The 24,617-nt window shown below is 46.3% G+C and overlaps 1 long non-coding RNA gene across 1 annotated transcript; it reads left to right on the forward strand.

The window, feature by feature from the left end:
- The first annotated feature begins 1,288 nt into the window (after nt 1-1,288).
- LOC137438900 (uncharacterized) lies at nt 1,289-24,617 on the forward strand. Its single transcript, XR_010986815.2, has 3 exons — nt 1,289-1,364; nt 14,732-14,884; nt 23,584-24,617. It is a non-coding gene; the product is annotated as an uncharacterized LOC137438900 (long non-coding RNA).

Raw genomic sequence — 24,617 nt, forward strand, 5'->3', positions numbered from 1 at the left:
TCCGCACCGAGCAGGGTCATTGGCACACTGGCGGTGACGAAAGACCATTGGAAGCGCTGTTGCCCGAACCGCAGCAAGAGACAACGCTTCCCGAATGTGCGGATGGGAGTTCCGTTGGCGGCGAGCAAGGCGGGGCCCCGGCCCGCGGCTTGCTTGTCGGACGCGGAGGCAGGGAGGACGCTTACCTGCACTCCAGTGTCGCACAGAAATCGATGACCAGACGAGGTGTCCGTGGTGAAAAGGAGGCTGCCGGAATGGCTGACGCTCATGGCCGCAAGTGAGCGCCGGCCCGCTCGTTTCCCGACCCGTCAAAAGAGCACGGCGCGCGGCACGCCCGGGCCTTGCGGCCGAACCTGGCATGATAATAGCACCAGGTTTGCCCCGCTGGTGGCTGCCGCGTCGGTCGTGACGGCGGTGGTGGGCGGGGCGTAGCAGCGAGGGAATCAGGGGACGCTGAAGCCTCCGCACCGGATCCACTACGGCAGCACTATACGTCGGCCGCGTGTCGCTGGTCGCGAAAAATTTGTCCGCCTCTCTGGCCAGGGCGTGGGGTTCCGTTATGGCCGAACCGGCCAGTGCAAGCCGCACCTGCGCAGGTAGCTGGCTGAGGAAAAGCGCTCGGAAAAGGAAATCCGGACGTTTGTCTCCAAGAAGGGACAACATATAATCCATCCGAATGGACGGTCGTCTGTCGCCGAGGGTGGGAAGGTCAAGGAGGTGGTCGGCGCTGTCGGCCTCCGTGAGCCCGAACGTGGTGAGCAGAAGTCGTTTGAGCGCTGCGTACTTGTGGGTACCCGGCGTGTGCCAAAGGAAGGACACGACGCGGGCGGCAGTGCCAGGCCCGAGGGCGGCGACCACGTGAAAGTACATGGTGTCGTCCGCTGTGATGCCCCGGAGCTGGAATTGGGCCTCGGCCTGCACAAACCAAACGTCGGCCTGTGATTCCCAGAACTCCAGGAGTTTGACGGCGACAGCATTGGTAGCCATGGCACGTTCAGGGGTCAGCTACAGCTGAACCAGTCGGGGTCACCAGTGTGGTGCTATGCACACACAACTCGTTTGCCAAGAAGGTAGGCCACCACGCATTGAACAAAACCAAACACTTTATTATATGCTTGCACGTAAGCACTCGGCGGGCTCGACTTTAGAGTCCGCGTATATATCCCGAGGCCACGCCTTGCCCTCGGGCGTGGCCGGTCGGCCGAAAGGCGGGGCATGTATTCCAGTTCAACCCTGAGCCTCATGACTCCTTTGCTCCGGGCGTGGCCCGAGCCTTGCTTCCACGCCCGGTCGCTCGCATCACCCACTGGTGCGCGGAATTATGACCCGCTGGCATTGTGTCCGCCACAACACCAAGCTTCCAGGTGATAAGTTCACTAATTAATCGGTATTGCGCATGGATTTTAAAGTTTTTAAAAGAAGAACAAACGAAGTAAGAGTGAAAAACAAAAGTTAGGAAAGAATAATTTTGAGGCTGTGATCATCCTTGAAACATCACTGCAGAGGATGCGTGTTATTACCTGCACTTCCGCAAGGCAAGATGGACGGTCGGTGGAGGTCGTGTTTTCATCGATGTTTGTTTGTTTGTGAACAGGGTATCTCAAAAAGTTGTGGACAGATTTGGACTAAACTTGGTGGATGAGTTGGTTAAGTGACAAAAACAAGCTGAGATTTTGGTTCAGGTCCGAATGCAGATCCGGCCTATCAGTGGGATACAAAACATAAACTGTTGAACCTGGCGGCTCTCTGCCTAGTGCGGTTCTAGTGTCATCCTGTACTAGGAGAACTTTGCTCTGATCGAGAAGAGAGAGAAGGAAGAGAAGAGAAAGAGGACACGTACAACAAACATAGCGAACCTACTTGTCTACATTTGCCCTCCCACTTGTATACATTTGCCCTCATACTTGTATGCATTTGCCCTCCTGCTTGTATACATTTGCCCTCCTGCTTGTCTACATTTGCCCTCCTGCTTGTATACATTTGCCCTCCTGCTTGTATACATTTGCCCTCCTGCTTGTATACATTTGCCCTTATGCTTGTATACATTTGCCCTCCTGCTTGTATACATTTGCCCTCCTGCTTGTATACATTTGCCCTCCTACTTGTATACATTTGCCCTCCTACTTGTATACATTTGCACTCCTACTTGTATACATTTGCCCTCCTGCTTGTATACATTTGCCCTCCTGCTTGTATACATTTGCCCTCCTGCTTGTATACATTTGCCCTCCTGCTTGTATACATTTGCCCTCCTGCTTGTCTACATTTGCCCTCCTGCTTGTATACATTTGCCCTCCTGCTTGTCTACATTTGCCCTCCTGCTTGTATACATTTGCCCTCCTGCTTGTATACATTTGCCCTCCTACTTGTATACATTTGCCCTCCTGCTTGTATATATTTGCCCTCCTGTTTGTATAAATTTGCCCTCCTACTTGTATACATTGCCCTCCTACTTGTATACGTTTGCCCTCCTGCTTGTACACATTTGACCTCCTGCTTGTATACATTTGCCCTCCTACTTGTATACATTTGCCCTCCTACTTGTATCCATTTGCCCTCCTACTTGTATGCATTTGCCCTCCTACTTGTATGCATTTGCCCTCCTACTTGTATACTTTTGCCCTCCTACTTGTATACATTTGCCCTCCTACTTGTATATATTTGCCCTCCTACTTGTATACATTTGCCCTCCTGCTTGTATACATTTGCCCTCCTGCTTGTATACATTTGCCCTCCTGCTTGTATACATTTGCCCTCCTGCTTGTATGCATTTGCCCTCCTGTTTGTATACATTTGCCCTCCTACTTGTATACATTTGCCCTCCTGCTTGTATACATTTGCCCTCCTGCTTGTCTACATTTGCCCTCCTGCTTGTATACATTTGCCCTCCTGCTTGTCTACGTCTGCCCTCCTGCTTGTATACATTTGCCCTCCTGCTTGTATACATTTGACCTCCTACTTGTATACATTTGCCCTCCTACTTGTATACATTTGCCCTCCTACTTGTATACATTTGCCCTCCTACTTGGATACATTTGCCCTCCTACTTGTATACATTTGCCCTCCTACTTGTATATATTTGCCCTCCTACTTGTATACATTTGCCCTCCTACTTGTATACATTTGCCCTTCTACTTGTATACATTTGCCCTCCTACTTGTATACATTTGCCCTCCTACTTGTATACATTTGCCCTCCTACTTGTATACATTTGCCCTCCTACTTGTATACATTTGCCCTCCTACTTGTATACATTTGCCCTCCTACTTGTATACATTTGCCCTCCTACTTGTATACATTTGCCCTCCTACTTGTATACATTTGCCCTCCTACTTGTATACATTTGCCCTCCTACTTGTATACATTTGCCCTCCTACTTGTATACATTTGCCCTCCTGTTTGTATACATTTGCCCTCCTACTTGTATACATTTGCCCTCCTACTTGTATACATTTGCCCTCCTGTTTGTATACATTTGCCCTCCTGCTTGTATACATTTGCTCTCCTACTTGTATACATTTGCCCTCGTGTTTGTATACATTTGCCCTCCTGCTTGTATACATTTGCCCTCCTACTTGTATACATTTGCCCTCGTGTTTGTATACATTTGCCCTCGTGTTTGTATACATTTGCCCTCCTGCTTGTATACATTTGCCCTCCTACTTGTATACATTTGCCCTCCTACTTGTATACATTTGCCCTCCTACTTGTATACATTTGCCCTTCTACTTGTATACATTTGCCCTCCTACTTGTATACATTTGCCCTCCTACTTGTATACATTTGCCCTCCTACTTGTATACATTTGCCCTCCTACATGTATACATTTGCCCTCCTGCTTGTATACATTTGCTCTCCTACTTGTATACATTTGCCCTCCTACTTGTATACATTTGCCCTCCTACTTGTATACATTTGCCCTCCTACTTGTATACATTTGCCCTCGTGTTTGTATACATTTGCCCTCCTGCTTGTATGCATTTGCTCTCCTACTTGTATACATTTGCCCTCCTACTTGTATACATTTGCCCTCCTACTTGTATACATTTGCCCTCCTACTTGTATACATTTGCCCTTATACTTGTATACATTTGCCCTCCTACTTGTATACATTTGCCCTCCTACTTGTATACATTTGCCCTCCTACTTGTATACATTTGCCCTCCTACTTGTATACATTTGCCCTCCTACTTGTATACTTTTGCCCTCCTACTTGTATACTTTTGCCCTCCTACTTGTATACATTTGCCCTCCTACTTGTATACATTTGCCCTCCTACTTGTATACATTTGCCCTCCTACTTGTATACATTTGCCCTCCTACTTGTATACATTTGCCCTCCTACTTGTATACGTTTGCCCTCCTACTTGTATACGTTTGCCCTCCTACTTGTATACATTTGCCCTCCTACTTGTATACATTTGCCCTCCTACTTGTATACATTTGCCCTCCTACTTGTATACTTTTGCCCTCCTACTTGTATACTTTTGCCCTCCTACTTGTATACATTTGCCCTCCTACTTGTATACATTTGCCCTCCTACTTGTATACATTTGCCCTCCTGTTTGTATACATTTGCCCTCCTACTTGTATACATTTGCTCTCCTACTTGTAGACGTTTGCCCTTCTACTTGTATACGTCTGCTCTCCTACTTGTATACATTTGCCCTCCTACTTGTATACGTTTGCCCTCCTACTTGTATACGTTTGCCCTCCTACTTGTGTACATTTGCCCTCCTACTTGTATACATTTGCTCTCCTACTTGTAGACGTTTGCCCTTCTACTTGTATACGTCTGCTCTCCTACTTGTATACATTTGCCCTCCTACTTGTATACGTTTGCCCTCCTACTTGTATACGTTTGCCCTCCTACTTGTATACGTTTGCTCTCCTATTTGTATACATTTGCCCTCCTACTTGTATACATTTGCCCTCCTACTTGTATACATTTGCCCTCCTACTTGTATACATTTGCCCTCCTACTTGTATACATTTGCCCTCCTACTTGTATACATTTGCCCTCCTACTTGTATACATTTGCCCTCCTACTTGTATACATTTGCCCTCCTACTTGTATACATTTGCCCTCCTACTTGTATACATTTGCCCTCCTACTTGTATACAATTGCCCTCCTACTTGTATACATTTGCTCTCCTACTTGTATACATTTGCCGTCCTACTTGTATACATTTGCCCTCCTACTTGTATACATTTGCCCTCCTACTTGTATACATTTGCCGTCCTACTTGTATACATTTGCCCTACTACTTGTATACATTTGCCCTCCTACTTGTATACATTTGCCCTCCTACTTGTATACATTTGCCCTCCTACTTGTATACATTTGCCCTCCTACTTGTATACATTTGCCCTCCTACTTGTATATATTTGCCCTCCTACTTGTATACATTTGCCCTCCTACTTGTATACATTTGCCCTCCTACTTGTATACATTTGCCCTCCTACTTGTATACATTTGCCCTCCTACTTGTATACTTTTGCCCTCCTACTTGTATACTTTTGCCCTCCTACTTGTATACGTTTGCCCTCCCACTTGTATACATTTGCCCACCTACTTGTATACATTTGCCCTCCTTCTTGTATACATTTGATAGGCTTGCCATGCTTAATATCAACTGTGACATTGCACGAAAGCTACATTTCCCCTCAACAATTATTGAGGGAAATACCAGAACCAAATACCAGAACAGTATTTGTTAAATAAAATAAATATTCAAATTATATTTCACTCTTTTTGAGCTAATGAAGGTCTTATTTTGTTTTCATGTGTCGTCAGCTTTGTTGTTATGGCCAGGGGGCCTCAAAAGCTGGAGGTGGGCCCTGAGAGGGCCTGTCTCTGATGCTTATGAAGCAAACGTTGATACAGCGGTTCATTGACTTCCGACACCTAAATAACTGGGTCAAGCAATCCCAGCCCACACCCCCCCCCCCCCTTATGGACGTGTTCTCGATATTAAATCACGTTTGACTTTGAACAGTTCATCGTGGGAATGTGTATGTCCCAAACAGCTGTGCTTCCGGAAAGACATTGGTTTGAGAAACAACTCCCAAGCTGAGCCCACACACAGAGAGCCAGCTGGAAAGGAAGCAATCATTCCAAAGAGTCTAGGCCACACATGCTAATTTGGGAAGAATTGTGCACGTTTGAGTACAAATATGCCCTTTTAGACACAACTATTTTGAACTATGCTCTTTCATACAAGATCAGGAAATACCATGTAAGCATGTGGAATTCATCAGTAACCATGGCAACCATTTTTCCTGTTTTAAACATAATCATTAACGAAGATCTTATTTTTTCTAGATGAGAAGTACATTTTTAAGCCCAGAAATTAAATAGTTTATGGGCAGAATTCCTCCATTCCAGTATTTATTTGGTTTATAGACTGTTGCTAAGGAATCTAAGGTATAAATAGGTGAGAATAATGGATACTTGCTTGTTTTAAGCATTAAATCAAACACAAAACTGTCAAAATGGACATATGAAGTTACGTTTATGTCATATAACTAATAATCTAACTGAGCATTCTCGACAGTTTCATTTTCAATCGTCCCCATTGTTAGTACAACCACCTTTGCAGGAACACAAATCAGTGGATATGAACTTTTCTGAAAAGCACTTGCAATTCCCCGAATAGCGCACCTTGCAGTGACACGAAGCAATTCTCTACAACTTTTTGCTGCCTTTGGAGGAGTCATCCACAGTGGTCTCCATGCAATCCTAACTGGATCATGGACCCAACCCCAATGAGCTCGACGTCGAAGGTTGCGACGGGCCACAAGTGATTGCGACCAGATGTGGCCTGCTTGAAGGACTGCACGCTTGACATGCTGAAGTAGACAATACCACCTTTCACAACATTGTCGACTCTTCCAGGGGTAGTTAATCCAGATTAGGACAGCAGACTGTCCCACCCAGAGCCATCCACCAATTGACGCAACATCTTCATAACTGACATCTCCAAGCAATGCCAAATACTTGTCTTCTCCAACATCATTGTACCAGTGTACCACTGCCATTGGCATTGCTTCATGGTAGCGTAAAGAGTCTGGTCTCCTGTTACGAATGGAGTTTGAATAGGTGTGTACCCGGTGTGTACCCCGGTTTAGAATAGGGACACCGTATCACTGCTCACCTTCGCTCTTTCATTCCTCTTTTCTCCCGCCTCTGGAACAAACTCCCCCACTCCCTTCAATCCCACTCCTCCCTCCAGGTCTTTAAAACAGCTGTTCACCACCATCTCTTATCTTCCCCCATCCAAAACCTTGATCTGTTCTATCCCCGCTAATTTCACCCCAAATCCTCTTTTTTGAAATATCAACTTCTTTCCTGGAAGTCCTTGGTGTCCTTGTGTTTATACTTCTCCCACCCTCCCACCCTTCCCACGCCGCCTCCCCCAAAGCCCTCTCCCTCCCACACATACCCGATGTCCCTCACAAATGTTGTGTTTATGTGCTTCCCCTTCTCTCCCCATCTTGTCTACCGCTCCCCTTTTTATACACTGTTTGTTTGTCTGTTTGATTTGTTTGTGTGATAAATGTTAGCTCTTTCACGAGCCTCGATTAATTTATGAATACAACAAAAAAACAAACAAAAAAACTGTGTGTCGTAAGAGGCGACGAAAAGGGTTGGCGTCGGGAAGGGCATCCGGGCAGAAAAACATTGCCTCAAAAAGAGAACCATGACAATTACAACTACATATGGGCAGGGTACAGCCCGAAGTACCCCGTGAGGGCCCTCACCCCCTCTCGTCAAAAATCAAGGTGGGGAACCCGATCGAAGCAAGGGTGGAAATCACTCCATTTAGGACGACGAAACGTCTGATGCCCGACGTGGAGATCGGTTTCTGAGGTTTCGGACAAAGAATGTAGGGACAATGACAGGGAGATCAGGAGAAGTGGTGGAAGTATTGGTCAGAAGAAGAGTGGACATATGTTGTGTGCAGGAGACGAGATGGAAGGGAAGTGGTGTGAGAATGGTGAAGGGTAGGCAGGGACAGAAATACAAGTTTGTGTGGCAAGGGTGCCCGGAAGGCGTGAATGGTGTTGGTGTCCTGTTTTCTGAGGAGTTTGTAGACAGTGTGGTGAGTGTGACTAGAGTGAGTGTAAGGTTGATGTTGGTGAAAATGATGATTGGAAAGCTCTTGGTGAACGTCATCTCGGGATATGCTCCGCAGGTTGGTCGGTGCGATGAAGACAAGGACAAGTTCTGGTGTGCAATAGAGAAGCTGATGGAAAACCTGAAAGATGTGGAAGTTATTGTGGTAGGAGGAGACCTAAATAGACATGTGGGAAGGAGTATGGACGGCTTTGAGAGAGTCCATGGGGGTTACGGAATGGCTACGGAATGGTTTCACCTTCTCCATTTTGTATTTTGCGCACCTGTATCGTTGGAGGTATTGACTTATATAGGGTTGGTTTTCTAAAGCTTATATCAGAATATTAACTTATATCAGATGGGTCTTTTGAGGGGAAAGTGTGATGACGTCACCACGTCACACGGCACGAATGCACGCCTGTGTCGTTGGAGGTACTGACTTCTATAGGGAGGCCCCATCACCCTCCCCCATCACCCTCCCCCATCACCCTGCCATCACCCTCCCATCACCCTGCCATCACCCTCCCATCACCCTCCCATCACCCTTTATTGGACCATTTGACTTCTATAGGGTTGGTTTTCTAAGGCTTATATCAAAATATCAATTTATATCAAATAAATCTTTTAATGTGAAAGCGCGATGACGTCACCACGTCACGCGGCACGAATGCGCGCTTGTGTCGTTGGAGGTACTGACTTCTATAGGGAGGCCCCATCACCCTCCCCCATCACCCTCCCCCATCACCCTGCCATCACCCTGCCATCACTCTGCCATCACCCTCCCATCACCCTGCCATCACCCTCCCATCACCTTCCCATCACCCTCCCATCACCCTGCCATCACCCTCCCATCGCCCTGCCATCACCCTGCCATCACCCGGCCATCACCCTCCCATCACCCTGCCATCACCCTCCCACCACCCTCCCATCACCCTGCCATCACCCTCCCATCACCCTTTATTGGACCATTTGACTTCTGTAGGGTTGGTTTTCTAAGGCTTATATCAGGATATTAACTTATATCAAATAAGTCTTTTAAGGTGAAAGCGCGATGACGTCACCACGTAACGCGGCACAAATGCGCGCTTGTGTCGTTGGAGGTACTGACTTCTATAGGGAGGCCCCATCACCCTCCCCCATCACCCTCCCCCATCACCCTGCCATCACCCTCCCATCACCCTGCCATCACCCTGCCATCACCCTGCCATCACCCTCCCATCACCCTGCCATCGCCCTCCCATCACCTTCCCATCACCCTCCCATCACCCTGCCCCATCACCCTCCCCCATCACCCTCCCATCACCCTGCCATCACCCTCCCATCACCCTCCCATCACCCTGCCATCACCCTCCCATCACCCTGCCATCACCCTCCCATCACCCTCCCATCACCCTTTATTGGACCATTTGACTTCTGTAGGGTTGGTTTTCTAAGGCTTATATTAGGATATTAACTTATATCAAATAAGTCTTTTAAGGTGAAAGCGCGATGACGTCACCACGTCACGCGGCACGAATGCGCGCTTGTGTCGTTGCAGGTACTGACGTCTATAGGGAGGCCCCATCACCCTCCCCCATCACCCTCCCCCATCACCCTGCCATCACCCTCCCATCACCCTGCCATCACCCTGCCATCACCCTCCCATCACCCTGCCATCGCCCTCCCATCACCCTGCCATCACCCTCCCATCACCCTGCCCCATCACCCTGCCCCATCACCCTCCCCCATCACCCTCCCATCACCCTGCCATCACCCTCCCATCACCCTCCCATCACCCTCCCATCACCCTGCCATCACCCTCCCACCACCCTCTCGTTGGAGGTATTGACTTATATAGGGTTGGTTTTCTAAGGCTGTAGGCCACACCCCATTTTGTCGAATAAAGTGGTATGCGGGTGGTTCCGGTATTTGGGACCGCAGGGACGGAAAGTGCAGCCGGCCCGCTCTAAAGGTTCGGATCGGGACACCGGGATTCATTCCGGTCGCCGGGTCGGCCCGGATGTGGGGGTGCGGGGCCTGTCACGGAACGTTAAAACAAACGGCCTGCCGGGGCCGCCCAAAAGTCGGGCGTGAGGGGCGCGTCCACTAATGGAACGCCTCTCGCTTCCCAGATCGAGGGCCACGTGGTCAGGAGAACCTCGTCCCTTCTGGTTGCCCTGCCGTCCCGCCGTGGGCGCTGGCAGGGTGTACTTCAAACTAAGCTTAAGTGTCAAGTGTTAAGTTCCTCCTTGCGCTCGCAAGGGAAAGGCTAGGGTCAAGCTCTTCCAAATTTCCAAACACTAGGAATCGGACATCTCAAATTAATTAATTAATTTGTTAACACATCTCAGTCGCCCGCGACCTCTCTAGCGCGGGCGTCGAACCAGTTCATTCCCGGTGCGGCCGGGCCGAATATCGGCCCGGACGTGGCTGAAGCCATTGATTCCGCCGTAGCCCGCTAACGCGTAGGCTCGCGCGTCCCCGGTCTGCCTGGGCTCCGCGGGTGTCCTACCGTGCCCACGTCGCCATGCTCCCTGAATAAGAGAGTCAGATGTGGTGCCCGGGGACGGACTTTCGCTGTCTAAACATGGTAGCGCTAGGCCAGTGGGACCGCCGGGACCCACGTGCACTCACAAGTTGTTCTGCGCGTGGGCGGCAGTATCAGACTGGGGCGCCCAAATGCTCCCCGGCTAAAGTTCATCCTGAAAGCGCCCACATTGTGCGGACAAACCAAGTCAAGGGCCACGTGGTCAGGAGAACCTCGTCCCTTCCGGTCACACTGTGCCTATCGGCCGGCCTCAAAGACCGAAATTGTGACGGTGTCATCCGGTCACCTCGGGTTCATGGACACCTGTTGAAACTTTTCAAATGCCTTTAGATTATGTGCAACAGTTTCGTAACCAACACTCGCTTGTAGTGTTCTGTCTTGTAGACTTTGTTGGATCTACCAGGTTTTCATCTGTCACACTCTGCCAAAGAACACGTATGCTCCAGTCCGTTGTTGTTGTTGTTGCTGCTGTTGTTGTATAGCACCGGACAGTTCTCTCGAACAAGCCCGAGGCACGGAGACAGCCGATCGATCTTGCAGGAGCGACCCAGAGATCCCCCACATCCAGGATGGCCTCCACAAAGTCAGGGCCACGACAGAGTTAGAGGAAGAGAGACAAGAGAGACAAGAGGGAAAGGGTTGGACCCTGGCAGGGGTCAGCAACCTTAGGCACGCGTGCCACCATTGGCACACGGCAGCGTAATCGTTGGCACACTGGCGAAAGCAGTGCCCTCTCAGCTGCATGCCAAATCACCTCTTGAACAGCCATTGGCTGTTGCACGGCCTGTCTTATTTAGTTTGATTGACGGTACGGCCTCCCGCTCACATTTCCCACAGGAATTGCAGTGAAGCGGTTCAGGTTCGGTAGATGATGGCAACCCCGCTAGCTAAGAAAGCTAAAGTAAAGGTTCGGGCATTCCAGCCCTCATGGACAGAAGAGTGGGGTTTTGTTTTTCAGAAGGACTGTGCTGTGTGTACTTTATGTTTTGAAAATGTTATTTGTTGAATGTCGAGTGTTAAGCACAATTTTGAGACAAAGCACAAGAAAACTTTCAAAGATCACTCAGACAAGGCAGAATCCATGAAACGTGCCGTGTCCAGGTATGGGAAGCAAGCCAATACCCTCAAAATCTTTGCCACTGCTAAAAACTATGCGACTGAAGCAAGCTATCGCATTGCTCATTGCATTGCGAAATGTGGAAAGCCATTCACGGATGGCGAATATATTAAGGAGGCTTTTCTCTGTGGCTCAGAGGTTCTGTTTGAAGGCTTGCCAAACAAAGAGACAATCAAATCAAGAATAAAAGATATTCCCATGTCAGCTAGAAGTGTTGAGCGATGCATCGAAGAAATGGCAGAAAATGACAGTGCGCAGCAAATAGCTGGGTTAAAAGATGCTGTGGTATTTAGCATTGCACTTGACGAGAGCATGGACGTGAATGACATACCACGTTTGGCAGTCGTGGATTGGCAGTCAGGGCAGTCAAGATACTGTGATTCGACTGTAAGAGAGGAACTCTGCTGCTTAAAGCCAATGTCAGACACAACAAAAGGTGAGGACATAGCCAAGGTGTTTATGGAACATTTTGAGGAGCGAGGGATTGACATCAGCAAGATTTTTGCAGTGACAACATATGGTACCCCCGCCATGGTCGGGAAACAGAGGGGAGCTGTCAGATTAATTGAGGAAAAAGTCGGTCACCCCATTGTAGAATAATAAATTAACTGCTTTTCTACTTCAGAAACTTCCAGAAACTCGTTATAGCAAAATCAATGTTTTATTCACTTTTGAGAGTTTTGCTGTATTTCACTAAATGTACGAATTAGATATTAATGACGTTGTTCTGTCGGTCGTGGCTGTAGCTCCTTCTGTAGGTCTTTTGTTGAACCTCGTTCAGTTGTTGACCAGTCTCCAGTTGGTTGATCAGGTCAACTGGTCTTCAAGTTGTTCAGTCACTCTTCCCAGTCCACTGCTTCTCCGTCACTCTCCCAGTTCTCTCTGCTTTCCAATCGCAACTTTCTCTTGGTTTTAAAGCCCCCAAACTCCTTTGATGTTGCGGAGCATGCAGGGTGTCTCTGGTTCCCTTATCCAAAACCTTATTTGGCTCTCGCTTGGCCAGCTGGTACTTATTTCTGTTCAAGAGGTCAAATGCTCTGACCTGCTGAGGAAGAATTTGCAGCCTGTGTGCAGTGAACTGAACATAGGCTATTTTGATAAACAGATGGCGGTCCAAGAGCGTTACACATTTTGTCTGAAATTAACTCTCCCGACCACCTGTTAACTCTAGTTCTATGCTCTTGGCTCATCTTGTAAAGTAAAACATATTCCTTTTACTTTGTAAAGTAAAACATATTCCACTTTAAACAAGATTACATTGAGATATATTCTAGCAATATTGTCAATATGAATATTTATTCCCTGACACCATCATGAAACTCCGCTGCATAATACACCAAGAAAACCTCTGTGCAAAGATGTCAAATTCAGATCTTAATGAGGTTATGGCTGCAGTAGTAAAGGTTATTAACTTCATGGTTAAGCGATCTGCTCTGACACACCGACAGTTCCAGTCCCTGCTCGAGGAAATGGACTGTACATACAAAGATATCCCTCTCCACTCAGCGGTTAGGTGGCTAAGCTGCGGAAAAGTTTTGGAGCGGTTTGTCAACTGCTTTTTATGCCATCAAGGCCTTCCTGGCTGAATAGGGCCAAAACTACCCAGAACTCGAGGACGAGAAGTGGCTTGTGAAACTTATGTTTCTCACGGATATTACGGGACACCTCAACGAGCTTAATCTCCGACTGTAAGGTGCAGGGCAAACTGTTTTGGACATGTTCGACACATGGACGGCTTTTGTCAGAAAACTAGCAATCTTTTCAAGCGATGTTGCTACCTCCACTTTCCGCGACTTCAGACATGTAAGGCAGCTGTCCTCGCAGCACAGCATCAGCACTGCTGAAATATGCAAATACATGAGCGAGCTTGAGTCGGAGTTCACAACACGATTTGGGGACTTTCAGAACTATGGACCCATGTTCTCTTTCTTGATCAAGCCATACAGCTTTGATGGACACGAATTGGATTTATCTCTGATAGACTGGTTGGATACACAGGACATGGAAATGCAGCTGATTGCGCTGAAGAGTTCAACACTGTGGGTGACTAAGTTTGCAGAGCTACGGAAACAACTAGAAACCACGGCAGTGCAAGATCACGGAACCTGCATCTTCACCTGCTGGACATCCGTGCCGGAGAAGTTCAGCTGTCTCCGGAACGTTGCACTGACTTTGCTGTCAGTCTTCGGGTCAACGTATTTGACCTTGGCTATGTCCAAGCCAATGTAGTTGACCTTGGCTATGGACACCTTGGCTATGTCCTTTTTCAGAATCATTGGAATCTCCTGCGATGAAGTTAACTCCGAGGGCCTTTCACTCACTCACCGCAGGCAGGATGGTGGTCTTTCTGTCTTCTACCGACTCCTCTCCGGCCTTGCTCCCCCAGCTCTCTCTGTGCTCTGTCCCCCCAATATTCCTTCAGGTCGCACAAGATCTGCCTGCAACCCTCTTATGGTTAAACTGCCAAAATCTAGGCTCTCTGCTCACCTTCACTCTTTCATTCCCCTTTTCTCCCACCTCTGGAACAAACTCCCCCACTCCCTTCAATCCCACTCCTCCCTCCAGGTCTTTAAAACAGCTGTTCACCACCATCTCTTATCTTCCCCCATCCAAAACCTTGATCTTTTCTACCCCCGCTAATTCACCCCAGATACACTTTTTTTTTTTTTTTTTGGAAATTCCAACCTCTTTCCTGGAAGTCCTTGCAGTGTTCATATGTTTTATACATCTCCCACCTCCCCCCAAGCCCTCCCCCTCCCACATTTCTCCCAATGTCCCTGCTCTCAAATGTTGTGTTTGTGTCCTTCCCCCTCTATCCCCATCTTGTCTACCGCTCCCCTTATTTTTTGTGTTTTATGTGACGGTTTGACTTTTTGTGTGATTAATGTTAGCTCTTTCACGAGCCTCGATCTTGTATACCAAAAAAAACAAAAAAACAAACAAAAAAAAACGTACCTTTGTGAGCAGATATTCTCACACATGAAGAACGTGCTCAGCCCCTCCCGCAGTCGTTTGACAACCGACCACTCCGAAGCATGTGTGCAACTTAAAGTGACTAACTACAACCCCCAGATAATGGAGCTCAGCAAAGGAGAGCAGGGCCAGGGATCACACTGACTGGTAGGCATCTGTTTATTTGTAGTACACATGGGTTTGCATATGTAGCTGTTTGTCCATCTCTTTTTTCCAACTCAGATGTGGATGTTTTCATGAGGATGGCAGCATTCTTGTTTAGTACTGGTATTTCTGTTTGATACAGTTTATTCTCCCTTTTTGACATTTGTTCCCAATGCAATACTTTTTAAATGAGTCACTACAAGCAGTGTTTTGAAATGGGGTCCGTGCATGTAATTTGTAACCTCATGGGGGACAAATTTTACAATGATAAAATGATCATTACAATGTCCTGATTATGAAGGATAAATGTTTCTTTAAGATGTTGTTGCTATGCATGTAGCCTATATGGATGGAATAAAATTCCATGTCTGTTGGAAGTATTTTTTTGATGTGGTGTCATAATTAAACTTCATGGTAAACTTAATGTTGATATGGCACACGAATTAACAAGAACATTTCAAACTGGCATTTCATGTCAAAAAGGTTGCCGACCCCTGGACCATGGGGACCAATTGGAACTCTGTCCACGGTGCCTTGACAAATCCGGGCAGCAGGGAAGAATGGGGAAGATGTGGCCCCGATTTGCATCAGAGCGTACAACAACCACGAAGAGGCGTCTCCGATAGTTGTGCTCCGGTCCGTTGATGGCGGTGGTGTTTCTCTTGCACTTGATCCTATGTCAAATACCTTCACCTTGTATGACATGATAGCAGGCAGGCAGACTGATTGCTATTCAAATAAAATGGAAAAAAGTTTTTAAAAATAAAAAAATAAAAACATATGAGAAAGTCCAAAATAGTGAAAGGCACTTTCATACAAATAGGATGAAGTGTCTGTGTCTGTGATGAAACATGAAACGGTTTCGGAGTTTTGGCCTGGAAACGAAAATGTTTACACACAGACGGACAGACACGAAGCAGCAGACAAACCGACAGACAGACCGGCAGGTGGTTTTCCTGATCGTATCATGAAGAGAAAGCTTCAATGTACCTCTGTGCCAAAGGGCACATTTGTGCTCTGAAGTGCACTATTTTTTCCGATGTGGCCTAGACTACAAGTCCCTTTATAAAAGGGGAATTTTAGGGGGTAGTGTCCTCCATTGTGCTCCAATTTAGTTAATTGGCGCCTTGAGAAACTGAAATAAATATCTCATTACTGTTGTTCCATGCATGCATGAGGAGCTATGATTATAATGATTGTATTAATAACAGCAATACTGTTACAGTGCGGGTTTAGTTGGGTAAGCAGTGGATTTGGGGGCTAACATTGCTCTGCTCCTGCGTAATGAGCTTACACTGGACGGTAATCTGGTGTTCTTCAAAATAGTCCAGGAGAGCCTTCGGGGTGGTATACCCCATCTCTCCCCCTATTCCCCACCACACCGCTACATACACAGCTCTGTTTCATAAAAATAAGAAAAATCGACCAATTATACCCATATAAATAGGAAGTGGAAGATCTCTCTTAATTACCAATTCACGCATTGTCACCAAACCTACGGCATAATTAACAGTCTTACAATTCCTCTTTATCCGGATTCTAAATGTACTAGCAATTCCTCCATCCATTCTGTTCCACGTAGTCCTTGGTAGATTTTTCTGGATGTCATGGCATTCTGGTGGCCCATCTTGGAAGCCCACCCAACTCAATGACAAGAAATAATTCATTGAAAAAGCTTTGCCCAACTGAAAAAGGTTTCTGCAATATAATTATGCAGTAGTTCGATTGTAGACAATCAGATAAAGCGTCAAACGATTGGAATAGTTTTTCACAAATCTCAAGTTGGCAACATCACTTTCATTTGAACGTGTTAACTTTCAATGGTTTCAATAAATTTGGGGTTGGGGTGGATTTACTTTCCGCCATCAATATCCAACAATGTTTCATATACTTTTGAATAAAAGACAAAAAATCACCCAAAATTTCATTTACGTATTTATCTACATACAATTAGCAGATTTTCACCCAACACTCAATCTATCTCCATCTTCCTGATATATATCCAACACACCCTTTCTTTCCTACATTATCTCTTCCCAAAACACATTTCCTCACACACCCATTTTCCGCTATCTTCTCCCAATCCCATTTCCTCCCCTATCTCTTCTCATGCCACCTTTCCTCCACTATATCAGCCCAAAGCCTCTTCCTCTCATCCCATTTTCTCCACTATATCATCCCAAAGCCTCTTCCTCTCACGCCACCTTTCCTCAATATATTCTCCCAAAGCCCCTTCATCCTCATCCCATTTTCCTCCACTATGTCCTCCCAACGCCCCTTCATTCTCACCCCATTTTCTACACTATATCATCCCAAAGCCTCTTCCTCCTCATCCCATTTTCCCCACTATGTCCTCCCAACGCCCCTTCATTCTCACCCCATTTTCTACACTATATCATCCCAAAGCCTCTTCCTCCTCATCCCATTTTCCCCACTATGTCCTCCCAACGCCCCTTCATTCTCACCCCATTTTCTACACTATATCATCCCAAAGCCTCTTCCTCCTCATCCCATTTTCCTCCACTATATCCTCCCAAAGCCTCTTCCTCTCATCCCATTTTCCTCCACTTTATCCTCCCAAAGCCTCTTCCTCTCATGCCACCTTTCATCAATATATTCTCCCAAAGCCCCCTTCCTCCTCATCCCATTTTCCTCCACTATGTCCTCCCAAAGCCCCTTCATTCTCATCCCATTTTCTCCACTATATCATCCCAAAGCCTCTTCCTCTCATGCCACCTTTCCTTCACGATATCTTCCCAAAGTCCCTTCCTCCTCATCCCATTTTCCCCACTATATCCTCCCAAAGCCTCTTCTTCTCATGCCACCTTTCCTCTACTATGTCCTCCCAAAGCCCCTTCGTTCTCATCCCATATTCCTCACTATGTCCTACCAAAGCCCCTTCCAGCCTTCCTCCTCATCCCATTTTCCTCCACTTTGTCCTCCCAAAACCCCTTCGTTCTCATCCCATTTTCCCCACTATATCCTCCCAAAGCCCCTTCCTCCTCATCCCGTTTCCTCCCCCATCTCCGCTCCTATTTCTTCCTCAGCCCCACTTTCCTCTCCTATCTCTTTCCAAGCCCCTTTTTCTTTACTTTCCTTCCTAATCTGAGACCCATCGCTTCACTGATGGGGATACCAATCTTATAGAGATACATTTACGTCCACACGTGAGAGGAATTTTTGAGGTCACGTGCATCTTCCCCTCCGTGAAGCACCATGTCGTGTCAGTCCGCCACCCCTCACGTATGGAGAATACAGCGCAGAGGGGAGGAGGACAATGCTTGCGTATTAAATAGATGGTATAGCGTTTTGACAGAGGTTTTCAGAGAAAAAAAAGGAAAAAAAGTCAGGAGACGACGATGGTTCACGAGCGAGCAGTATTCAATGGCAAAGGACGGACTATAACCGAAACAGGCCCGGACTGGGGGGTTGGGGGCCCACGTGGCAGGCGTCGGCCCCCGACATGCAGTGTACATGCCTATTTACAAAGGGCCCCAATGCGCTGCGTGCGCAGGCTTTTAAGAGCCAGCTGTACATTAAATTGTGTGTGGTGCTGGCCTGGAAATGTCAAAACGAAGGTTACTGACCTTGAAATGAGATAGAAAATAAGGTATAATCAGTTATGAGGTTAGTTAGCTACACAATACCGAAAATTCGGTTCGATTCCGACAACTTTGAAAATTTGACCTTTGTGACCTTCAAAGGTGACCTTCAAAGGTCAGAAGTCGAAGATTCTGAAATTTGTTGGAATACTTGTATTTCATGATGTATGTGATAATATAAGATAATGTACGACATTTCACCCTATCAGGAAGCGAACAATGTAATAAAACCATCAAAAATCGACTTTTCTAAATTTCGTGACCTTGTGACCTTGACCTTGGGGCAAAAATGAAAAATCGATCTCCATGGTGCTAGACACATGACATTGGCCTAACCAAATATCGAAACCCCTGTCAGATTCCACCAACTCCCTCGGAGAAGATGTAGCTTGAACTCGATTACCCCCTAAAAAGACATCTTTTTCGGGCGTGGCTCCGCCACAATGGGCGCAATACGCCCACTCCAGGCAGGACACAACTAGTTCATGATATCAACCTCCCACCTAAGTTTCATCAAGATCGGATGATATCATCGGGTAATTATGCTGCGGACAGACAGACAGACAGACACACACCCATGACGAATATAGTGGTCACTCTGTTTGATAACTCGTGAACCAATTAAATTTCACCCTTTAAAAACCGTGCGAATAAATTGTGAAATGTCAGCTGCTTTTTTGTTGGGGTATCCCTTTCTCACCTGTATTGCAAGTACTTTTGAACGACCTGCACTGTGATGCTTTAAAAGCCGGTGTATAATCCGAAGTGCTGTTTGATAGGGCGATATATTACTGTTGTCTTACCAAATTCACCAAATGTCCGTCCGTCCGTTCGAAGGTACCGCAAAAACGGCTCAACCGATCGCAACAATATTTTGGGTGGGTATTCCTGGGACCCCTGGGAGTAAAATAGGCTATATTGTTTTTCCAATTTTTCCAATTTTCCAGTTTTTCCAAACACGATGGAATAATATTTACCGATATGAACAGTGATGTGGCTTTTGTTGAAATTCTACAAATACTGTTTATTCTACGTACCAGGAGAGAGTAGATCGACTCCTGACGAACTCTTCCTATATAAACGTGCAGTCCCGAAGTAACACTACAGCGTGTGCAAAGCGACTGAGAAACAGGAGTAGCGGCCACTTCCGTGTTACAGATTCGGCGCGCACTCCTCACACATAAATGTGCGACTGAGAAAGACGTGTAACGGCCGCTTCCGTTTTGCAGAATTCAATCTTTTTTCAAAATGGGCGCCATGTACTGTTTAGATTTTGATGATTTGCGTGTGATATGATTCAACGGATGTTTATATGAATCGTTTAAAATAAAAAAGCCTTCAACTTCTGATCTTTTGCCTTTTCATTTGGGCCTCCCAATTGAAGCCCCACTCATAGGGCGGGTACCGTTGCTAGTATGATTAATATGGGAATGTTGCAAGAAAAAGTATTGAATGTAGCAAGCGTTTTCTGAATCTAATCGATGCCAGTATGAGAAACGGGATTGAATGAGAATCATTATTATTATAAGTGAAGAAGAACATGGAGGAAGTGTTTTTGTTTTAATGTAAATTGAAACCGGCCTTTATCTATCCTCACCTTACCTAACTATAGCATGCATTGAGTCTTGCCCCAAGTGGACGCGAGATTTTTGCAATGCCCTGTCTCTGTCTATCTGTCTGTCTATGTCCACGTGTCCATATATTTTTGCTTAAAAAATGTTTTTCTCTGCAACCGCTCCTCTGATCGATGCATAACTTCAAACGTAGGAGAGACTCCCCATGGAGAATATTTTCTTGCTAACTCAGACGTCATAGGTCATATGGCATAGCAGCCATCTTGAATTAAAGGGGGGAAAATTGGACATCTCCAAAACCGCTCAACGAAAATATTTGAAACTTGACATATGTCATCAACTCTTGCGGAATTCCTCTCTGGTCGTAGTCAACGTGTGGCCCTGAATGGGTTTCTCTCATCTCCCCTTCCTGTTCAGCCTGGAGTTCCCCAAGGCAGTGTTCTGGGCCCTGTGCGTTTCCTGGTCTTCATCAATGATCTCTCCGACTCTCTGGAAAATCCTCTCTACCTCTTTGCTGATGACTCCACTCTCTGCCGCTCCATTCCTCATCCCTCAGATCGGCAGTCTGCAGCCTCCTCACTCTCTGCAGACCTGGACAAAATCACAGACTGGTCAAACAAGTGGAACATGTCTTTCAATCCTGACAAATCTCACACTCTTACTATGTCTCTCCGAAAAATCGCCTGGACAACCCTCCCATATACTTTCTGAATAATCCTCTCCAAGAAGTTCTGTCACTCAAGCTTTTGGGTCTCATTATCTGCCATGATCGTTCCTGGGAAAACCACATTTCCAAGCTGGCCTCCAAAGCCAGTCACCGACTGGGCATCCTCCATCATGCGAAGTCCTTCCTTGGCACACCTGAGCTCCTCACCAAATACAAGGCTTTCATCCGCAGCTCAATGGAATACTGCTCTCCCCTCTGGGCTGGTCCTCCTGCCTCACACCAAGCTCGGCTTCACGCTGTTGAAACCAAAGCATTCTGAATCATTGGAATCTCCCGCGATGAAGTTAACTCCGAGGGACTTTCACTCACTCACCGCAGGCAGGTAGGTGGTCTTTCTGTCTTCTACCGACTCATCTCCATCCTAGCTCCCCCAGCTCTGTCTGTGCTCTGTCCCCCAAATATTCCTACAGGTCGCACAAGATCTGCGAGAAACCCTCTTCTGGTGAAACTACAAAAATCTAGGCTCTCTGCTCACCTTCACTCTTTCATTCCTCTTTTCTCCCACCTCTGGAACAAACTCCCTCACTCTCTTGAATCCCACTCCTCACTCCAGGTATTTAAAACAGCCGTTCACCACCATCTCTTATCTTCCCCCATCCAAAACCTTGATCTTTTCTACCCCTGCTAATTCATCCCAAATCCACTTTTTTGAAATACCGACTTCTTTCCTGGAAGTCCTAGCAGTGTCCATGTGTTTTATACCTCTCCACCCCTCTTCCTATGCTACCTCCCCCCAAGCCCTCTCCCTCCCACAGATCTTCCGATGTCCCTGTTCTCTGCTGTTGTACTTGTGTGCTTCCCTCTCTCCCCTCCTCTTGTCTCCCGCTCCTTTTATCTTACGTTCTATGTGTCAGTTTGTTTTAATGTGATTAATGTTAGCTCTTACACGAGCCTCCATCTTATGCACAAAAAAAAACATTTTAAAAACTCCACGTGGGGTACATAGGTGATAACGATGACGTCATCGATGAAGTGGCATTTCAGCCATAATTGGTTGAATTGAAACCCTTACCTGAAAAATCTGAAAACTTCTTATATCTGTTCTATGACCCGATGTGAGTGAAGAATTGAAGTGAAGAATTTATGACGTACATAACCCATGCCAATAAATTATGTGACAATAGGGTGGGTGCATGGATGATACAGGTATATGGACCATAATAGTCGTCATGCCAGAATTGTGGCGTGTTCAGTTAACAATGGTGTTTTTGGCCAGAATGAACATACGAGGCGAGACCATGTGCTCTACTTGTGCCGTTCTAGTTGCATTTGGAACAGACATGAGATATGACGACATGTCGACATTGCTTTGTGGCAGATTAAATCTCAGTACCGTATGTACTTACCTTTCCAGCAGCGTAGTCCGTTTGACTCAGTATCGCAATAGAAATCATGATTTCACATCTTGTGATTCAAATGGCATCGCCATTAATACCACGTTGGGATCCTTATAGTCCGGCAGCTAAGCTAAATATAGCATAACAATTGTGCATTTTGTGAGGGAAGGACCAAATGTGGCACACTAGTAGACTATCATATTATGAAAAGATCTGGATATTGGGCCATCTCAGATTCAGAGATTTGATTTTTGCAAGATTTGCAGATTTTGCAGATTTGCAAGCTGAGATTGCAACGCCAGGGACGGCCGACTCCTTCCTGCGAGCTGCCCACGTCACCCGCACAAGAAGAGCTCATCAAATCACTGCAGCGGCACTGCACATCCTGCAACACCGTGCGTATGAACGCCACTGTATGACATATGCTGATGATGCAGAAGACCTGCCTGTGTTCGAAGACTGGTGTCACCAGAGAGGAGAAGACATTCCCAACTTTCAGTACTGGGCAACTGTGCTGGAACTAGAGATGTTGGTACTGGTCTACGTGCGTTCTCCGCGGCAGGCTTCATTCACGATGTACCTTGATGCCCTGACGGAACTGGTCCCATGGTTCCATGCCTTAGACCACACACACTATGCCAGGTGGGTCCCTGTTCACCTGAGGGACATGGTTGCACTCCCAATGAAGCACCCAGATGTAGCCAGAGAATTCAGGGCTGGCAACTTCACTGTACAGAAGACGAAGAAGGTGTTCTCTTCGATCCCAATCGAATCGAAATCTTGCAAAAATTAAATCTCTGAATCTGAGATGGCCTAATATCCAGATCTTTTCATAATAATATGATAGTCTACTAGTGTGCCAAATTTGGTGCTTTCCTCACAAAATGCACAATTGTTATGCTAAGTTGCCCCACTATTTGGGCTAGAAAGGACTTTAAGGCTAAATGCGCATAGTTGGGTATAACCTACCTTAGCAGTTGACACACAATAGCATTAAAGTAGATTTAAACAATAGTTCGATGTAAAGTAAACAAAGAGATATTTTTATGGTGGAAACGACCATTCGGTGGATGTGAAAACGTGGATTTAAAGGGAAGTTTGGTGTAAACAGTTTCAAACAGTTTCCTAGCTCTCTTATCCAAACGGCAGACTTTTTAAAATTCCATGACAAATTGGTGACTTTTTTAGTGGACAAGATAGTATAAAAAAAAAAAATATACAGTATATTTATTGAGAATCGAACAACAGACAAAAACAACTGATTCGTGAATTTAATTGTCCTTTACTGAAAATTGCTCCCCATAGTAATTAAAGGGTTATTGCTGCTCATAATAAACCAAGTACATCTGATCCTCATAAGGGAAGAGGGTGGTGCTGGTGGTTCTGGTTGTTGTTACCTCCGTCACTGAAAGTGGGCGGAGATTATGTTTTCACCCCTGTCTGTTTGTCTGTCTGTCTGCAGGTGCCCGTACTGTAAAGGAGAGTTTAGTGAGCAGAGCGGGGTGCCAGACCGTATCGAAGGCACGTGAAATGTCAAGGGAGACTGCTCTAATTTCCTGTTTGGCATTGAGGACCTCCATCCATTGTTGAGAAAGCAGAAGCAGCATGTCCAGAGTAGAGTGACCTGGTCTGAAACCAAATTGATGATCAGAGCTCAAGCCATTGGAGAAGAGGAAAGATTTAATATCTGAAGCAATGATGGATTCCATCACTTTGCTGACAGATTTGCTATAAAGGGGCCCATGTATTTGATGATACCAATGCCTTGCGAAATTCACAGATGTTCTTCGGGTCTAGTATGCTCTGGATCACATCCACTTTTCCTGGGTCTGGGTGCACGGTTTGTTGGTCATAAATAAGACTGAATAACTGAATGTGTGCATTTTGATGCTGCACTTGTTGTTGGTGAATTAAAGGCCAACTCTGGCAGCTGTTGGCTTGAGGTGGTGAAGGTTTCTGTCATGTTCTTGCTCTGTTTTTCTACCTCTGTAGAAATGCTATGTGATACTGGCTTGGGAAATTGCCGATATTACCAAATTGGTCTGGATATGCAGGTCGTCCAACGTGTTGACTGGCTCGTCACTCGCACTGTTCTCCTTCATCGAGCGGTGGAGGATGAGGAGGTGAAGATCCCTACAGATGAGCAGGCCAACGATGGCATGGCCAGTGGCCTTTTCTATGAAAAACTCAGTGTTGACTCACTGTGCATTATTTTTCCTGCAGCAGACCATACGGGTACTGGTACCAAATTGCCAGATTTGCGAGCCATTGTACACTGTTAGTATTGTATGGGGTTTCTGGATACTGCCAGGTAGGAGCACTCCAAATTAGCCAAGGTGTTGGGGATCATTTACCTGTATATCCATCGGGGCAAGGTCTTGCCCTCTACCGTAGTGTTGACTTTGACCCTCAGGGAGTGAATACTAGCTCGGTCAAATTGTGAAATGGCCAAGTCGGTGAAAATCTCGTGTTAGGAATAAATGGTTTGGCTGTGAA

The sequence above is a fragment of the Myxine glutinosa genome, chromosome 13 (genome assembly GCF_964187855.1).
Source record: "Myxine glutinosa chromosome 13, kmMyxGlut1.1, whole genome shotgun sequence".
Lineage (NCBI taxonomy): Eukaryota > Metazoa > Chordata > Myxini > Myxiniformes > Myxinidae > Myxine > Myxine glutinosa.